The 17,683-nt window shown below is 52.7% G+C and overlaps 1 protein-coding gene across 3 annotated transcripts in view; it reads right to left on the bottom strand.

Annotated features, from left to right (window-relative positions):
• The window catches only part of LOC142292093 (cyclic AMP-dependent transcription factor ATF-7-like), a 138,449-nt gene extending 125,265 nt beyond the window's left edge, over positions 1 to 13,184 (bottom strand). For 2 of the 3 annotated variants that reach the window (XM_075337194.1, XM_075337196.1), the window contains exon 1: positions 13,082 to 13,184. The gene's annotated coding sequence lies outside the window, so the exon portion shown is untranslated. The other variant, XM_075337195.1, reaches the window with a different exon arrangement.
• Between the last annotated feature and the right edge of the window lie 4,499 nt (positions 13,185 to 17,683).

The following is a 17,683-nucleotide window of genomic DNA, read 5'->3' as shown; positions in this document are numbered from 1 at the left end:
AGCATCCTAGCGCCAGTATAGCACTGGCTTTATTTTATATATGCAAATCCTGCTGGCTGGTTCCCTTTAAAAACATGGCGTGCACTACAGGCGTGTTGTCTCAAAAGAATGGGAAGCTTGTTGCACAAAGAATTTATCATGTAGCGCCTGGCAAAAACCCAAATCAAAAAAACTATGAATGAACATACCTTTAAGGGTATGTGCACGCAACGTCTTTAAGACACTGGTGAACCTACCGAGGTTTTACTAGGCAAAGCCACTTTAGGAGAAGGACCACTGGCTTTTTCCTGAAGTGGCTCTCTTGTGGTTCAGCTTTCCTTCTAGCGGTGGTTCTCGTGGTTTAGCTTTCCTTCTAGCGGTGGCTCTCTCGTGGTTTAGCTTTCCTTCTAGCGGTGGCTCTCTCGTGGTTTAGCTTTCCTTCTAGCGGTGGTGCTCTCGTGGTTTAGCTTTCCTTCTAGCGGTGGCTCTGCCGCCAGCGTCTTTTTCTTCTGAGATATAATCTACAATAAGTGAGCAGCTTTTTAGAAGAAGCCGCCTGAAAAAGGAACTTTCTGTTAACCGCTTCATGGTTTAAGAGCCTAGAGGTGATTGAAAGAAGTAACAAAAGCCTGAGCTCGTGGACAGTGACGTGGTTTCTACATTGCTGTGTATTATGTTTATTTTTTTCCAGTGGTGTTTCTGCGCTTCTTCTGGCAGAATCCGCCAAGTGCACAAACCCTAAGGCTTTGTGCCCACGGGACAACATATACAGAATGTGGATTTTGCCGCAGAAAACCCGTGGATTTATCTGGATTTTCCAGATAATCCGCAGGTTTACTCAAGTACAGACACTCCCCATGTTATCCTATGGGATTTGGGGAGTGCTGTGTCCATGCTGCAGTATGTGCGGCTGCAGAAAATGCTGCGGATTTCCCGCAGCCGCACGTAACTGCATGTCAATTATTTATGCGGAAATAGCTGTTGATGTCCAGCCTTTCCACTATGGAGATAGAGGCCGGGACTTCCGCAGGTATTTCCGCACTTGTCCCGCAGGTTTACCGCAACAAAAATGCTCAAATCCCGCAGCAATGGATAGCTGCAGATTCCAGGGAGCAGCTGCGGGAAACCTGCGGCAAAATCCGCGGGTACATTGTCCTGTGGGCACATAGCCTTATTCTTCTGCATGCCCCACTGAAAAGCTGCTGGATAAGGAAATGTTCACAAAAAATGTGGGGTCCATATACACTTAATGTGGAGGACTGATGGCAAATGGATCCAATGTTAGCCTGTGCTAATTTACATAAGAATTTTCAAGTCTGTTACATAAAAAAAAAAAATCACAGCAAGTTCTAGTCTGTTCCAATTTATTGATCAGACTAGTGCATGTAGATAGCAGCTGGGCACAAGGAAGCCTACGTCCTTGTTCACATGATCCTGCACGCTCCATACATAGTGGGTGCTGGCTGTGTTACACTACCGCCACCTGCCTCTACCAGCAGCGATCAGAGCTGTGACCAGAGCGATAAAACATCGCATTCCCCTCGGACCAATTCTAGCCTGTGTCAGCACACATGAGCGATTATTTTCTCAGCCCTAATCGGAGGGTAAGAAATCCCTCCCCTCCTCCGTGCCGGCATGACCCTCCGCAGCACCGGCCTGCCCCCCGCAGCTGAGGTCCGCTCGCACAGTCGGACCTCAGTCGCATGGATACTGGCATGACCCGTGCTGCCAGCGGGAGCCGAGTGTCATGCGAGAATTGCACGTGTGGCCCCGGCCTTACTAATGGCTCCTTTTCCGACCAACTTTGTCTATCTATGGGGGGGGAAAAAAAGCACATATGGAGTTGCTGCATTTGTAGAAGTCCAATCTATCAAAATGAAAAACTATTTTTCATGTTCTATCTAGCAAACACAGTAAAGGATGTCCGAGGGGAGGAGGAGGAGCCAGAATTGCAGTTTTTGCAAAACGTTTTGTATCCCAAAATGATACCAATAAATAAAACACCTACTGCAAAAAAACAAAAGAAAAAAAATAATTATGGGTCTCATAACGTCACAACTCAAACCAAAAAAAATGTGCTAAAAATATTGGTGTTGTGGTAAATGTAGCGACCTGCAGAATCAGGTTTTTCAGGTTGTTTCAAGCAAAGTAAAATGCCATAAAAATTAATGTAAATCCTAAAAAACAGCGTCAGAATAATCCCCCCCATCCCTTCACTCTAATCTTTTTGTGGGGGTGAGGACGTTCTCGGCAGTGCTGGGAAGACCTTTTGGGGTTATAATAAAACTCAAGCTATATACAATGATATTTTGGATAAAGGGACAGATTTTGGTGGGATCCGCTGACAGTCTTATTTGTATGGGGGCTCCTGACAGCAGATGATGTGGAAGAAATGGACGGGGCATAATTATAACAGACCCCCGATATCCATCATGCTGGGGTTTCAGTCCAATATTCAGGCAGCTGCTGCAAATAGAAACACTATTCATAAAAACAGCGCCAAGTTTTGCCCCTTTCCTTCTAATTTGTGAAACCATCGCTGATATGTCTATACGGAGAACTCATCCTGCAGTATGTATAGCAGAACCCCCATGTTATGCTCCATATCAACTCTGCCTAACATATGACAGGAGCCATGATGATCCATCACTTCTGCACCAGTCGGACTGATTTACACTGGTGTCCATCACATTCCATTTGTGGGGATGGTCATTCTTGCAAAAGTAAGAAAAGCGGAGCACGAGTGCAATGCTGGAAACTGCGCCAAATGTGGCAGATTTGTCAATGGCCCCGAGACAAATGAGAGAAGAGATTTACCATGTAGAATATTGTTACACAAGCAAAAAGGAAAAAAAAACTAAAGAAAATAGCAGAGCTTACAAATGCTGACATAAAGCAGAAGCAAATGTCTGACCCCGGGAAAGGCATCAAAACGTTTTACAAATCTGATTGACCATTAAATATAAAAAGAAAACCCCTGTGTATGGGAAATGTCATTTACTAAAGAGGAGTCCAACAAGAAGGCTCCGTGTAGGGCAGACACAGCGGTATTATTACTGCTACATGGTCGGCTGGGACCACCGGTGGTAGATCACGACGGGCCCCACTAAGGCTCAGGTCACACATTGACGTTTTGGAGGCAAAACCAGGAGCAGATATAAAAAGAAAACTATAAAGGAAAAAAGGGATTTCTCACTACTGGTTTTGGCTTTATGACCTAAAGGTATGAAACTAGCCTATGGCCACGTACGGACCATGAAGCACAGACCGGCCACGGGTCTCCTGATTGGATGCAGTTTTCTATATCATAAATCTTAATATGTAAACAGCGCAGGAGAAAAAAAACTCAAGAGCACGTGATTGAGTTGGGGTGAGGAGACCTGCGTCCGGTCTGTGAATTGTGGCCCGTACTCAGACAGTGGAGCACGGATGTGACTATCCCCGTGGGATGACCCCTCAGGATGTATATGCAGCAGACTTGTGAAAATAGAGAAAAAACACAAACAATCAGCGGAATATTACAATGTGAGTGCAGTGAAGGCCTCACATAATCTCAGGCACACGCTGCAGAGGACACTCACAATGGATACCGACTTGGGAACGTTGGGCCGAGAAATCAATAGGTTTAGATGTGGAAATGCAGCTGCACGTTTTACAAAAATCTTCACAAATGTTCAGAAAAGTACAGAACGGTAATTACCACTGTGCAGGGTGAGGCCAGCAGCCACGTACCACTGGAAAAATGCTCGAGCTCCCCATTGACTTCCACTATGCTCAGTACCATACGAGCGTCCCACTGCTCGTTACGAGTACTGAGCACCTGAGCATGGTAGTGCCCGCTCACTACTATTCACAAGTACCGAGCACTCAAGCATGGCATAGCTCACTCATTCTGGGCACCCCAATTCAAGAAAGACATCGATGTATTGGAGCAAGTTCAGAGAAGAGCAACCGAGATGGTAGAAGGTCGGCAAGCCATGTCACATGAAGAGCGGCTACAGGAACTAGGAAAGTTTAGTGTGAGAGCAAAATCTGCAGAGAAAAGACGCCCAGCAGTCCTAAATCAATACATAGAATAGAAGGGACCAAAACTTAACTTTTAATCTAACAATAAAAACACAAAGTGCTTGCGCAGTATACAAAATTTGCCAAATGGAAAGAAAAATAGATCGATCTCACCCAAACTTTCTCCACAGGTAAGATTGTACACCAATCCAGATCTGAGGACTCACAGGCTGGAAGGGCCAGGGTCAGCGGTCGGGTTACTATGTATCAGCCCCTGTCGTGCCCCGTGAATTAACCTCCGCCCTGACAAGGAAAGCACCCTAGTAAGTAGTCTCTAGACACGTTTCCCTCTCAATAAGGAGAGTTCCTCACGGGAGACAAAACGGTATCAACCTGCAGGGACTGGTGCAGGCTTCAGGGGGAAAATAAAAACCTATGTGTGCAGAGATAGATGGTGGTACGCATCGGGAGGGCGTCTTTTCTCTTTAATGAGATTGCAGGCAGACAACTAAGGCTGCTTTCACACTACGTTTTTTTTTTTAACATCCGTCATGAACATTTTTTTAACGCAAAAACGGATCCAGTGCAAATGCGTTTTCATTTCAATGCATTTGCAATGGACTCACGTCAACATGCGTTCACCTGCGTTTGCGTGCGTTATAGTGAGGATCCAGCCACTTGCAGTTTTTTAACATCTTTCAAAAACGCTACATGTAGCGTTTTTGAGCTGCGTCCAACTTCTGCAAATTGCTGGATCCTGACTAAACAGCACACAAACGCATGTGAACGCTGGCATGCTGATAGACAGGATCCTGCTTACTCTACTGAGCATGCCCAGAAACCAGCCTGACGTGATCAGTCTCTCTCTCCCCCTCCCTCTCTGTCTCTCTCTCCCCCTCCCTCCCCTCTCTCTCCCCCTCCCCTCTCTCTCCCCCGCCTGAGAGCTGCGGACACTCGTAACCAAGATAAATATCGGGTAACCAAGCAAAGTGCTTCTCTTAGTTACCTGATGTTTACATTGGTTACGTGTGCAGGGAGCCGGCTCCTAGAAGCTGCGGATGCTCGTAACCAAGGTAAATATCGGGTATCCAAGCAAGTTACCCGATGTTTACCTTGGTTACGAGCCTCCGCAGCTGTTAGATGCTGGCTCCCAGTCTATCACGTTCAGTTCCCCTCACTCCCGATCACATGACTAATGCCCGCCCATAAACTTAAAGTGACAGGATCCTGCAAAAAACCATGCGTTTGCATGAGTTTTTTTGCTGTAAAAGCATGATCCGCTTTTACAGCAAAAAAACGTTCATGACGCATGTTAAAAAAACGTAGTGTGAAAGCAGCCTTACTAGGGGGTGCTTCCCTTGTCAGGGCGGAAGTTCATTCATGGGGCACGACAGGGGCTGATACATAGTAACCCGACTGCTGACCCTGGCCCTTCCAGCCTGTGTTTCCTCATATCTGGATTGGTGTACAATCTTACCTGTGGAGAAAGTTTGGGTGAGATCTATCTATTTTTCTTGCCATTTGGCAAATTTTGTAAATGCACAAGCGCTTTGTGTTTTTATTGTTAGATTAAAAGTTAAGTTTTAGTCCCTGCGATTATATTTATTGAAAGTTTAGTTTGCAAAAAAGAAGGCTGAGAGGAGATTTAATAGCGGTCTACAAATACAGTGGAGCCTTGGTTAACGAGAACAATCCGTTCTGGGAGTGTGCTTGTTAGCAAGTTACTCGTTCAGCAAAGCAAGATTTCCCATAGGAAATCATTGCAATGCGGACAATTCGTTCCACAACTTGTTAAATGTCCCATCCTGGTCCCCTATTCTGTCATTCCACACACGCACAAACACAGATTATGCTCACCTTCCGTTCCCTCGCCGGTCTCCTGGAACTTGCAGTTCGCCCGTACAAGACGTGTATCGGTAATCAAGGCGACCGATGCCGGACCTTCCGCACTCAGTGCACTGACATCAAAGCAGGAGCCGCTTGCCTCTGATTGGCCAGCGTGCTGCTTTTGCGCAGTGCCTCACAGGGGAAGTTCCTCCCTCGTCGTGATGGTTACCGGATACACATCCTGTGGAGGGAGGATCTTCCGGTCAGCCGCTACTCAAAGGCAAGCGGCTCCTGCCTTTGACGTCAGCACGCTGGGAGCAGAAGGTTCGGCATCGGTCGCCTTGGTTACCCGATACATGCAAGTTCCAGGAACCCGGCGAGGCAACGTCAGGTAAGGTGAGCATAATATGTGCGTGTGTGTTTGTGTGGACTGCAAGAGCAGGTTAGGGTACTTTCACACTTGCGTTCAACAGAGTCCGTCACTATGGAGAATAGCGCACTCCGTTAACGCACTGCGCTATTCTCCAAAGACTTGTATGCACGACGCACTGTAACGCAAGTGTCAGCGTTGCATCCGCTGGACGACGCAGCGTCGTTATTTTGACGCTGCGTCCAGCGGAAGGAATGCAGCATGTAACGTTTTTTTGAGCAGCGCAATCCATTGGATTTCACTGCGCATTCTCTCTCCGGCTCCCTGCACCAGTAACCAAGGTAAATATTGGGTAACCAAGCAAAGTGCTTTGCCGATATTTACCCTCGCTACGTGTGCAGGGAGCCCGACACTTCACCGCTTGGCTCCACCCCCTCCCGCACTCCACTCCTCATGTACACACACACACGCGTGCACGCGCATGTACACGCCCGCGCGCACACCTGTCCTCAGCACCATGGCTCGCTTGGCTCCACCCACTCCTCACTCCGCCCCCCACACACATTCTCGGCGGCCGAACGATCAGCTGAGCGCCCGGCCGCCGGCATGTGAGAGTGCTCAGCTGATCGTTCACAATAGTCTGCTGCCGGTAAAACTATAAAAAAAAATAAATAAATTAAAAAAAGCTTTGCGTTGTTTTGTACGATCCGTAGCATCCGTTGTGCCACTATATGCAACGCAATGCTACGGAAGCAGTCCCAACGCAAGTGTGAAAGTAGCCTTAGAGCGCGGTGGATGTAAGGAACCGGAAGTGTGTGCGGTGAGTATTTGCTCGTACAACAAAGCTTTCTCGTAAATCGAGCTACAAATTTACAGAAAGCTTTGCTTGTTAGGCGAAATACTCGCACACCAAGTTACTCGTTAAGCGAGGTTCCACTGTATCTGAAAGGAAGCCACAATGCAGAAACAACCCTATTCTCATTAGCACAAGGATGTACAAGAAGCAATGGGATGAAACTAAAAAGGAAGGAGATTCAGATTGTACATTAGGAGAAACTTTCTGACAGTGAGGGCAGTCAGAGAATGGAACAGGCGATCACGGGAGGCAGTGAGTTCTCCATCAATGGAAATCTTCAAGCGGAAACTGGATAAACATATAGCTGGGATGTATTAGGAAAACCTGCACTCGCCGGAGGTTGGATCCGATGGCCCTTGAGGTCCTTTCCAACTCTACCATTCTATGATCACTAGTTGCGAATACAGAGCACCCGAGCATAGTAGTGCCCGCTCATCACTAGTTGCGAATACAGAGCACCCGAGCATGGTAGTGCCCGCTCATCACTAGTTACGAGTACAGAGCACCCGAGCATGGTAGTGCCCGCTCATCACTAGTTACGAGTACAGAACACCCGAGCATGGTAGTGCCCGCTCATCACTAGTTACGAGTACAGAACACCCGAGCATGGTAGTGCCCGCTCATCACTAGTTACGAGTACAGAGCACCCGAGCATGGTAGTGCCCTCTCATCACTAGTTACGAGTACAGAACACCCGAGCATGGTAGTGCCCGCTCATCACTAGTTACGAATACAGAACACCCGAGCATGGTAGTGCCCGCTCATCACTAGTTACGAGTACAGAGCACCCGAGCATGGTAGTGCCTGCTCATCACTAGTTACGAGTACAGAACACCCGAGCATGGTAGTGCCCGCTCATCACTAGTTACGAATACAGAACACCCGAGCATGGTAGTGTCCGCTCATCACTAGTTACGAGTACCTGAGCATGGTAGTGCCCGCTCATCACTAGTTACGAGTACCTGAGCATGGTAGTGCCCGCTCATCATGATTTGTTACCCAATAAGATCTATGCTATAGAAAAAAAAAAAAAAAAACATAAAAAAAGACCAGAATATACGCAGTGTTTTTCCTACCAACACTCTCATGCGGAAATAAGACACAGCAAAACCTCCCCATGTGAACATACCCGAATCGTTCCCGTTCTTGCTCATCTCTCTGCAGATTTCTCGCCCGTTACGGTTGTTTATTACTCCCCAGGAAAAGTTTTCGGCAGATCGGATCTCTGTTCTCACCGGTGTTGTATAACTATGTTGCTTTAGAGCCATGAACGGTCGGATGGCTGCTGAGAATAGTTACATCTACCATCAGTTTTTACCCATCATCAAAAAATGAACCTGACAACTGGGAAGAAAACGTAGTCCCATGGCACACACAAAAGAAGGGATTACAGCCGCAGCCCTGAATACCCCACTATTGAAGAGGCTTCAAAGCATCTTTATCAGGGCTGAATGACAGCGGAGTGTGAGTAACCAGTAGAGCCGGCTGCTTCTTCACTATTGCGACTGCACAATGCGGGACCTCAGAAGTGACGGGCTGCAGGCACACAAGGACTCATATAAGGCAAGGTGAAGATCTAAGACGCCGATGTATGGAAACCTTCTAGAAATTATGAAGGTATCAGGGTTTGATTACTTGCACGCAGCTGTAAGGACATAATAAATCAGAGTATGGAAGAGAAGATCCAGGGAAACCAGACTGAGCTGATCCCTTCAGACTCCAGGGCAGAGATCACACTCCGGGAGACTTCACCGGTCACTCACCCCACTACAGGGGCCAAAAATCATCTCCAGGGACATCAGGAGAAAACATACAACTTTGGTTTCTCAAAGAAAAATCCAAGGCCAATAAGATCTGCAACCTGCTGACTTCACTGGTGACAAATATTGCTTCCGTGGGGGTCCGACACCCTGTACCCCAACAAATTACAAAAACTGGGAACCTGGTACCCTCCCCCACCACCACAGCAATGCTGTTTCTGGTACTCCAATAGGATGGGGCGACCATAGTCATCATTCATCAATGGGAGCCAGAAATGCTTACAAAATACGTGACCATGGGCTACAATTGCAAAACAAAATATAAAGAGGGGAATCCGTGCAATTTGGAGCCTGAAATTGTAGTTTAGTTAAAGGGAATCTGTCACCAGGTTTTTCCTGCCCTGTCTGATAGCAACAAGATGTAGGGGAAGATATCCTGATTCCTGCAATGTGTCACTTACTGGGCTGCTTGATAAAATCCTTGTTTTATCTGATGCAGATCTAGCAGTTCTCTGAGTGCTGAGCTCTGTATAATCCCCGCCCACACTGCTGATTGGCTGTGAATCCGGTGCTGTGCATAGGCAGAAATCTGCAAATCAGTGGGGGGCGGGGTTACACAGAGCCCATGAATATGGAGGAGGACATGGCAGCAGTTATAACCTCCAGCTAATAAAACAGTGATTATATAAAATCTACAGCAAGCAGCCCAGTAAGTGATTGGAATCAGGGTCTATGGCCCTACATTATGCCTCTCTCAGATGAGGTAGAAAAACCTGGTGACAGATTTCTTACATATGCTAGAAACTCCCTTACATTATATAAAAAAAAATAAATGTTTCCCAACAATGTGCAGTCGTTTTTTCATCTATATGAAGTCAGAAACAACTTTTCTGCCCCCATATAAACAGACTTTACACAGAGCTACTTTAAAGTTTGTGAACCCTTCAGAATTTTCCATATTTCAGCATAAACTTTACCTAAAACTACAACAGATTTTCACAGCGTCACGCTTTTGCCACTCACAGACATGTGATATTGGAACACTTCACTTTAAAAAAAAAAAGTGACAAATGTCAAAATTATCGTCTCGTTTGTTGATGTTTCTTTTAGGTCTTGTAAATCTAATTTACTTTTAGGTCAAATTTATGCCAAAAAAGAAAATTCTGAAAGGGTTCACAATCTTTAAAGCCCCCTAATATATAAACAGATTCCTAACATTGATCCAGTTATCTGCTTGTGTATGTCTGAGGCTGAGGAAAATCACATACAAAAAAATACCAAAAAAAAAAAACCAAACAAACACGTACTGTAGAGACGCGCAGAGTCCAAAGCCTAAAATAAAATGTGATGAAAATGTGCAAAAAATATTGTCCCCAAAAATAATAAAGTAACTTTTCTGACGTAAGATCATTTGGAGATAAGTGACAAGTCAGACCAGGGGAGAGGAATTATAATGTAACACTTCTAGGTTACTAAAAAGGATCAAACTGTGCTGTACTCACCTTCCCTGGGTCCAGCAGCTCCCGGTATCTGGAATTGGCTGCAATGCTCATATAACAATGACAAGCAATAAGCGAGCTGAGCATCTCTCCAGCTGAGCTTGTTAATTGGACACCATTCACGTAACGTCAGTACTGCAGCCAATGCCGGAAGCAGCAGCAAAGACTCACAGGTGGACCAGGAGAGGGTGAGTGCAGCACAGTTTGTTTTCTTTATACCTGCAGCGTAGGAAGAACTTTTACTGAAAAGCAACAACTCCTTGATCACTGATGGTTTACCGCTAATATAGACCATTATCATCAGGTCAGCCCCTTCAAACTGAACTGCAGAAGAGGCCAAAGCTGGACCCTCCTGATCAGATATCGATGGCGTAACGATGGGCTCGTACTGTCAATAGTCTCCAGGAAAACCTCTAATGTCTACACAAATGTTCTGTATCAGGCAGAGGTTGTTAAACCTAACATCATCCATGGCACCACCACAAGGCAGGAGCAGCGTGCAGAACTACAATACAGCACGGGTGGGCACAGAGGCGGAGCCAGACGCCCGGGGGACGGCCCACGCCGCGGAGCCAGACGCCCGGGGGACGGCCCACGCCGCGGAGCCAGACGCCCGGGGGACGGCCCACGCCGCGGAGCCAGACGCCCGGGGGACGGCCCACGCCGCGGAGCCAGACGCCCGGGGGACGGCCCACGCCGCGGAGCCAGACGCCCGGGGGACGGCCCACGCCGCGGAGCCAGACGCCCGGGGGACGGCCCACGCCGCGGAGCCAGACGCCCGGGGGACGGCCCACGCCGCGGAGCCAGACGCCCGGGGGACGGCCCACGCCGGGGAGCCAGACGCCCGGGGGACGGCCCACGCCGGGGAGCCAGACGCCCGGGGGACGGCCCACGCCGGGGAGCCAGACGCCCGGGGGACGGCCCACGCCGGGGAGCCAGACGCCCGGGGGACGGCCCACGCCGGGGAGCCAGACGCCCGGGGGACGGCCCACGCCGGGGAGCCAGACGCCCGGGGGACGGCCCACGCCGGGGAGCCAGACGCCCGGGGGACGGCCCACGCCGGGGAGCCAGATGCCCGGGGGACGGCCCACGCCGGGGAGCCAGACGCCCGGGGGACGGCCCACGCCGGGGAGCCAGACGCCCGGGGGACGGCCCACGCCGGGGAGCCAGACGCCCGGGGGACGGCCCACGCCGGGGAGCCAGACGCCCGGGGGACGGCCCACGCCGGGGAGCCAGACGCCCGGGGGACGGCCCACGCCGGGGAGCCAGACGCCCGGGGGACGGCCCACGCCGGGGAGCCAGACGCCCGGGGGACGGCCCACGCCGGGGAGCCAGACGCCCGGGAGACGGACCACGCCGGGGAGCCAGACGCCCGGGAGACGGACCACGCCGGGGAGCCAGACGCCCGGGAGACGGACCACGCCGGGGAGCCAGACGCCCGGGAGACGGCCCACGCCGGGGAGCCAGACGCCCGGGAGACGGCCCACGCCGGGGAGCCAGACGCCCGGGAGACGGCCCACGCCGGGGAGCCAGACGCCCGGGAGACGGCCCACGCCGGGGAGCCAGACGCCCGGGGGACGGCCCACGCCGGGGAGCCAGACGCCCGGGGGACGCCCCATACTGGGGAGCAAACGCCCGGGGACGCCCCATACCGGGGAGCAGACGCCCGGGGACGCCCCATACCGGGGAGCAGACGCCCGGGGACGCCCCATACCGGGGAGCAGACGCCCGGGGGACGGCCCACGCCGGGGAGCCAGACGCCCGGGGGACGGCCCACGCCGGGGAGCCAGACGCCCGGGGGACGGCCCACGCCGGGGAGCCAGACGCCCGGGGGACGGCCCACGCCGGGGAGCCAGACGCCCGGGGGACGGCCCACGCCGGGGAGCAGACGCCCGGGGGACGGCCCACGCCGGGGAGCCAGACGCCCGGGGGACGGCCCACGCCGGGGAGCCAGACGCCCGGGGGACGGCCCACGCCGGGGAGCAGACGCCCGGGGGACGCCCCATACCGGGGAGCAAACGCCCGGGGACGCCCCATACCGGGGAGCAGACGCCCGGGGACGCCCCATACCGGGGAGCAGACGCCCGGGGACGCCCCATACCGGGGAGCAGACGCCCGGGGACGCCCCATACTGGGGAGCAGACGCCCGGGGACGCCCCATACTGGGGAGCAGACGCCCGGGGACGCCCCATACTGGGGAGCAGACGCCCGGGGACGCCCCATACCGGGGAGCAGACGCCCGGGGACGCCCCATACCGGGGAGCAGACGCCCGGGGACGCCCCATACCGGGGAGCAGACGCCCGGGGACGCCCCATACTGGGGAGCAGACGCCCGGGGACGCCCCATACCGGGGAGCAGACGCCCGGGGACGCCCCATACCGGGGAGCAGACGCCCGGGGACGCCCCATACCGGGGAGCAGACGCCCGGGGACGGCCCATACCGGGGAGCAGACGCCCGGGGACGGCCCATACTGGGGAGCAGACGCCCGGGGACGGCCCATAGACTGCTGGCTGGAAGCGCAGACATGTAGTCTGTCTACAGAACACTCTGTCCCGGGCCTGTTGCTGAACCCGCCTCCTGCTAGTTCCTATTGGACTTCCTACCTGTCACTTGTTCATACTCCGCCTCCTATTGGCTGTTCTCAGCAGCCCTCGGGACGGGGGCGTCTCCCCGGTCTGGGCCTCTGAACCTCTGGGGTATTTGGGGCGTAGTGTCGGTGAATCTGTCGGTGACATGCAGCGTGTGTGCTACGGGCGCCTCAGCCCTCGGCCGCGCTCTCTCACCGTGTCAAGTCTCCGTTCACTCCGAATCCCGGCCCCGCTCTCCTCCGCCAGCAACCTACAGCAGCGCGGGCGCCCCGATCCTCGACTCTCGCGAGAACAACATGGGCGGGGCAGGCTGCAGCCTCGTGACGTGCGGCGCTTCCAGCTGACTGTCAGGGGATCGGGGAGGGGCCAGACACTGACAACTCAGTGGGCGGGGTCATGATGACTGACAGGAATGCGGCCGGGTGGAGCCGAGGGCCCTGACTGACAGCTGAGCTGTGGGGGCGGACGGTATAAGAACGCAGGGTGTAAACAGGTTCAGAGCGCCCTCTGCTGGCCATGTCATCTTACTACATGACCGATTTCTGTACAGTAAGTGCCGCAGAGACAGCCCCGGCCAGTGGCGTAACTAGAGTTGGATGGGCCCGGTGCAAAGTTTAGACCTGGGCCCCCCCTCCACATACACAGACACTTGGGGTAGGGGATAATGACACTGACACTCGGGGTACAGGATAATGACGCTGACACTTGGCTCTCACCCACAGCACCCTGAAATCCCTCTATCAGCACCCAGCTTTCCTATGTTCTGATATTTATCTTGTCCTCAGCACCCAGCTTTCCCATATCAGAGCATGAGAAAGCTGGGTGCTGAGAGATGTATAGCAGAGCATGGGAAAGCTGGGTGCTGAGAGATGTATAGCAGAGCATGGGAAAGCTGGGTGCTGAGAGATGTATAGCAGAGCATGGGAAAGTTGGCTGCTGAGGGAAAGAGCCTTTTTCCCTCAGCACAAAACATTTCCATCCCATACTTGTATCTTTGTCCCCCCTGTATAAAGTTCTCAAAATACTATAACAGCCCCCACATAGCCTTCCAAATAATTGTATAAAGGGTCCCACATAACCCTTCATATATTAGAATGCAGATACATAGCCCTCCATATATTGTAATGCACCCCCATAATCCTCCATGTATAAAGTAGCCCTTCAATTATAATGCATTTCCCATAGTTCTCCATGTATTAAAATTCACCCCATAGTTCTCCATATATTATACTGCACCACATAGTCCTCCATGTTTTATAATGCACTTCCATAGTCCGTGTATAAGGTAGCCTCCATAGTCCTCCATATATTATAATGTAGCCCCATAGTCCTATATGTATTATAATGTGACGCCCTGGGCAAGCCAGGGGTCACAGGTCATCACACCTCCACACCCTACACCCCAGTTAGGAACACCAAGGCTACCAAAATCCTTGTTGCCTTCCTCCAGGGGCTGATGTTCACACCAGGGGGTGGGCCAGGCGGTTGGCTCCGCCCACCGAGGAGTACACAGCCCTGGAGGCGGGAAGAACCAGGCAGTTGAAGTCTAGCTGAGGGCTAGAGTGGAGTCCAGCTAGGGACGGAAAGGAGTAAACAGGAGAGTCGAGTGAGGAAAGTGAAGTGGAAGGAAGTAGTAGTGAAGCTAAAGAGAGAAGCTGAAGTGACAGTAGTAAAGCCTGAAGTTGGTCCGGCTGTGTGCCCGGACTGTGACAGCAAGGTCAGCAGACGGCGGTGATAGTCTGCAGGGGTGATTGCTCGGAGGTTGCTGGAAGGACCGCGGACGGGTAGTGGCCCGGCGGTCTGGAGCAGTATACGAAGAACAGTCAGCACCAGGGCAGGGGCCTTTCGGATACCGGCAAGGCTAGGAGTCGCCATAATTTGCCAAATCCGTCAGTGAAGGGGACGTCTGTCTCCAAACAACCAAGTCCCGATTGAAGGCAACAGTCCGACCATTACGGAGAGACACCGCCACCGCCAGGGCACCAGTTTCTCAGGGCCAGCGCCTGCGGGCAAAGTAGGGCTCCTCCGGCCCATATCCAAGCCGGGGAGCGGGTTACCGGTGGGAACCCATCGCAACCATCATCAACTTAGGTGCAGGACAGAGGGACCGTTACCGTCACCTACTGGGAGAGCAAGTGCAGCCGTCCATGGGAACGTCTTTCCAGCCGTGTGTTTTACCGAAAACTGTGTCAACGTTTCAGGCTGAGTGAGTACCATAGTGCCGCAAGGCACAGCGCTGCCCCTGCGTCCCTGCGCCCACCAGGCCCTGCATCTCCCACCTCATCACTGGGCCCCGGGATCACCAACCCCTACCCACGGAGGGGCAACACAACAACTGGCTGCTCCATACCATCCTTCCCGGGATTCCCATACAGAGCAGCGGTGGTGTCAACAAATCACCACAACCGTGGGTGGCGTCACGGCCAATAACCCATCCCCACACCCAAAATCCCCTTTCACTCACGGGCGAGGAGCGCCGCTAGAGTCCCCGGGATCCGGCCCATCGCTTGAGCCACCGAGCAGCAGCAGGCCGCAGCAGCCGCGGCAGCCGGACCCGAGCAGTGGGAGAGCGCGGCGTCCCCTCCTCCGCCCGCGACAATAACACAACCTCATAAAACTTCAGATGGTATTATGCAGCCCCATACTCCTCCATGTATAATTCACTCCTATATTCCATGTATAAGGTGTCCCTTCATTTTGTATTATACAGCCTCCCCCCCCCCCGACCTCCATTTTAATGCATCCCTATAGACCTCCAGTATAATGCAGCCTCATAGACCTCTATGTATATTACACCTCTATATTCAATGTATAAGGTGTCCTTCATGTTTATTATGCAGCCTCACCAGGCCTCCATATATAATAATGCAGCCAACCTCTCCAGGCCTCCATGTATAATATAGCAGCCAGCCTCCCAGGCCTCCATGTATAATATAGCAGCCAGCCTCCCCAGGCCTCCATGTATAATATAGCAGCCAGCCTCCCAGGCCTCCATGTATAATATAGCAGCCAGCCTCCCAGGCCTCCATGTATAATATAGCAGCCAGCCTCCCCAGACCTCCATGTATAATAATGCAGCCAGCCTCCCCAGACCTCCATGTATAATAATGCAGCCAGCCTCCCCAGACCTCCATGTATAATAATGCAGCCAGCCTCCCCAGGCCTCCATGTATAATAATGCAGCCAGCCTCCCCAGACCTCCATGTATAATAATGCAGCCAGCCTCCCCAGACCTCCATGTATAATAATGCAGCCAGCCTCCCCAGGCCTCCATGTATAATAATGCAGCCAGCCTCCCCAGGCCTCCATGTATAATAATGCAGCCAGCCTCCCCAGGCCTCCATGTATAATAATGCAGCCAGCCTCCCCAGGCCTCCATGTATAATAATGCAGCCAGCCTCCCCAGGCCTCCATGTATAATAATGCAGCCAGCCTCCCCAGGCCTCCATGTATAATAATGCAGCCAGCCTCCCCAGGCCTCATGTATAATAATGCAGCCAGCCTCCCCAGGCCTCCATCTATAATAATGCTGCCAGCCTCCCCAGGCCTCCATGTACAGTATCATGCAGCCTCCCCACCCCAGGCCTCCATGTACAGTATCATACAGCCTCCCCACCCCAGGCCTCCATGTACAGTATCATGCAGCCTCCCCACCCCAGGTCTCCATGTACAGTATCATGCAGCCTCCCCACCCCAGGCCTCCATGTACAGTATCAGGCAGCCTCCCCACCCCAGGCCTCCATGTACAGTATCAGGCAGCCTCCCCACCCCAGGCCTCCATGTACAGTATCAGGCAGCCTCCCCACCCCAGGCCTCCATGTACAGTATCAGGCAGCCTCCCCACCCCAGGCCTCCATGTACAGTATCATGCAGCCTCCCCACCCCAGGCCTCCATGTACAGTATAATGCAGCCTCCCCACTCCAGGCCTCTGACCACCGTGTACTCACTTATATATATATATATATATATATATATATAAAAAAAACAAGTACTCACCGCTCTCCTCCTTCCACTGCTGCTCTGTCCTGACGTCTACTTGTTCCACTGCTGCTCGTCCTCCCCTCTCCTCGTTCTCCCGGTGCTGCGGTCGGCGTCCTCCCTCCCTGCGCTCTGTGCACTCAGCACAGCAGTCGCACAGGAGTGACGTCAACGCGCAGGCACAGGGGGAGAATGATGATGCAGAGTGGCGCCGGCCGCTCTATGCTTCATTATTACTGTGCGCGGTGACGGGGGAGGGGGGCCCCGGTGCCGCCGCTGACATCGGGCAGGAGGGCCCGGTGTCGGGGGCGGCAGCGGGTCATATAGTGGGCCCTTGCACTGTGACAGATCAGCGCAGCTTCTCTCTCACTGAGAGGAGCTGGCTGCTGATCTGCCGGGTCCCCGCGGGCCCCAAACCGCCCGGGCCCGGTCGCGATGGCGACCGCTGCGACCGCGGTAGTTACGCCACTGGCCCCGGCCCTCACACAGCGTCCGACCCGCAGTCATATGATGCAGTAATGGCACATGACCTGTTGGTGGCGCAGGGAGCTGTGGAAGCAGAGGAAGTTGGGGCAAACTCCTGTTTTTACTATTTTTTCCTTAGTACAAGTCACATGATTGTAAGATTAATTGTAGAGACACGAGCTGTAATTAGTGATGCGCAGACTTGCAGATACCAGGGATTGGCCCAGTTCTGGCCCGGAATTGTTCCCGGATATCTGGCCGTAACGCAGTGTCCATATAAGTGTATGGGGACCAGAATGAGGCGCTTAAAAATGGTGGTAGAAGGCATAGGGGGATTGGAGCAGGCGCGTTAT

Source organism: Anomaloglossus baeobatrachus, chromosome 2 (assembly GCF_048569485.1).
Source record: "Anomaloglossus baeobatrachus isolate aAnoBae1 chromosome 2, aAnoBae1.hap1, whole genome shotgun sequence".
Taxonomy (NCBI): domain Eukaryota; kingdom Metazoa; phylum Chordata; class Amphibia; order Anura; family Aromobatidae; genus Anomaloglossus; species Anomaloglossus baeobatrachus.
The sequence above is the reverse complement of the archived record's forward strand: the minus strand, read 5'-3'. Positions and strand labels throughout refer to the sequence as shown.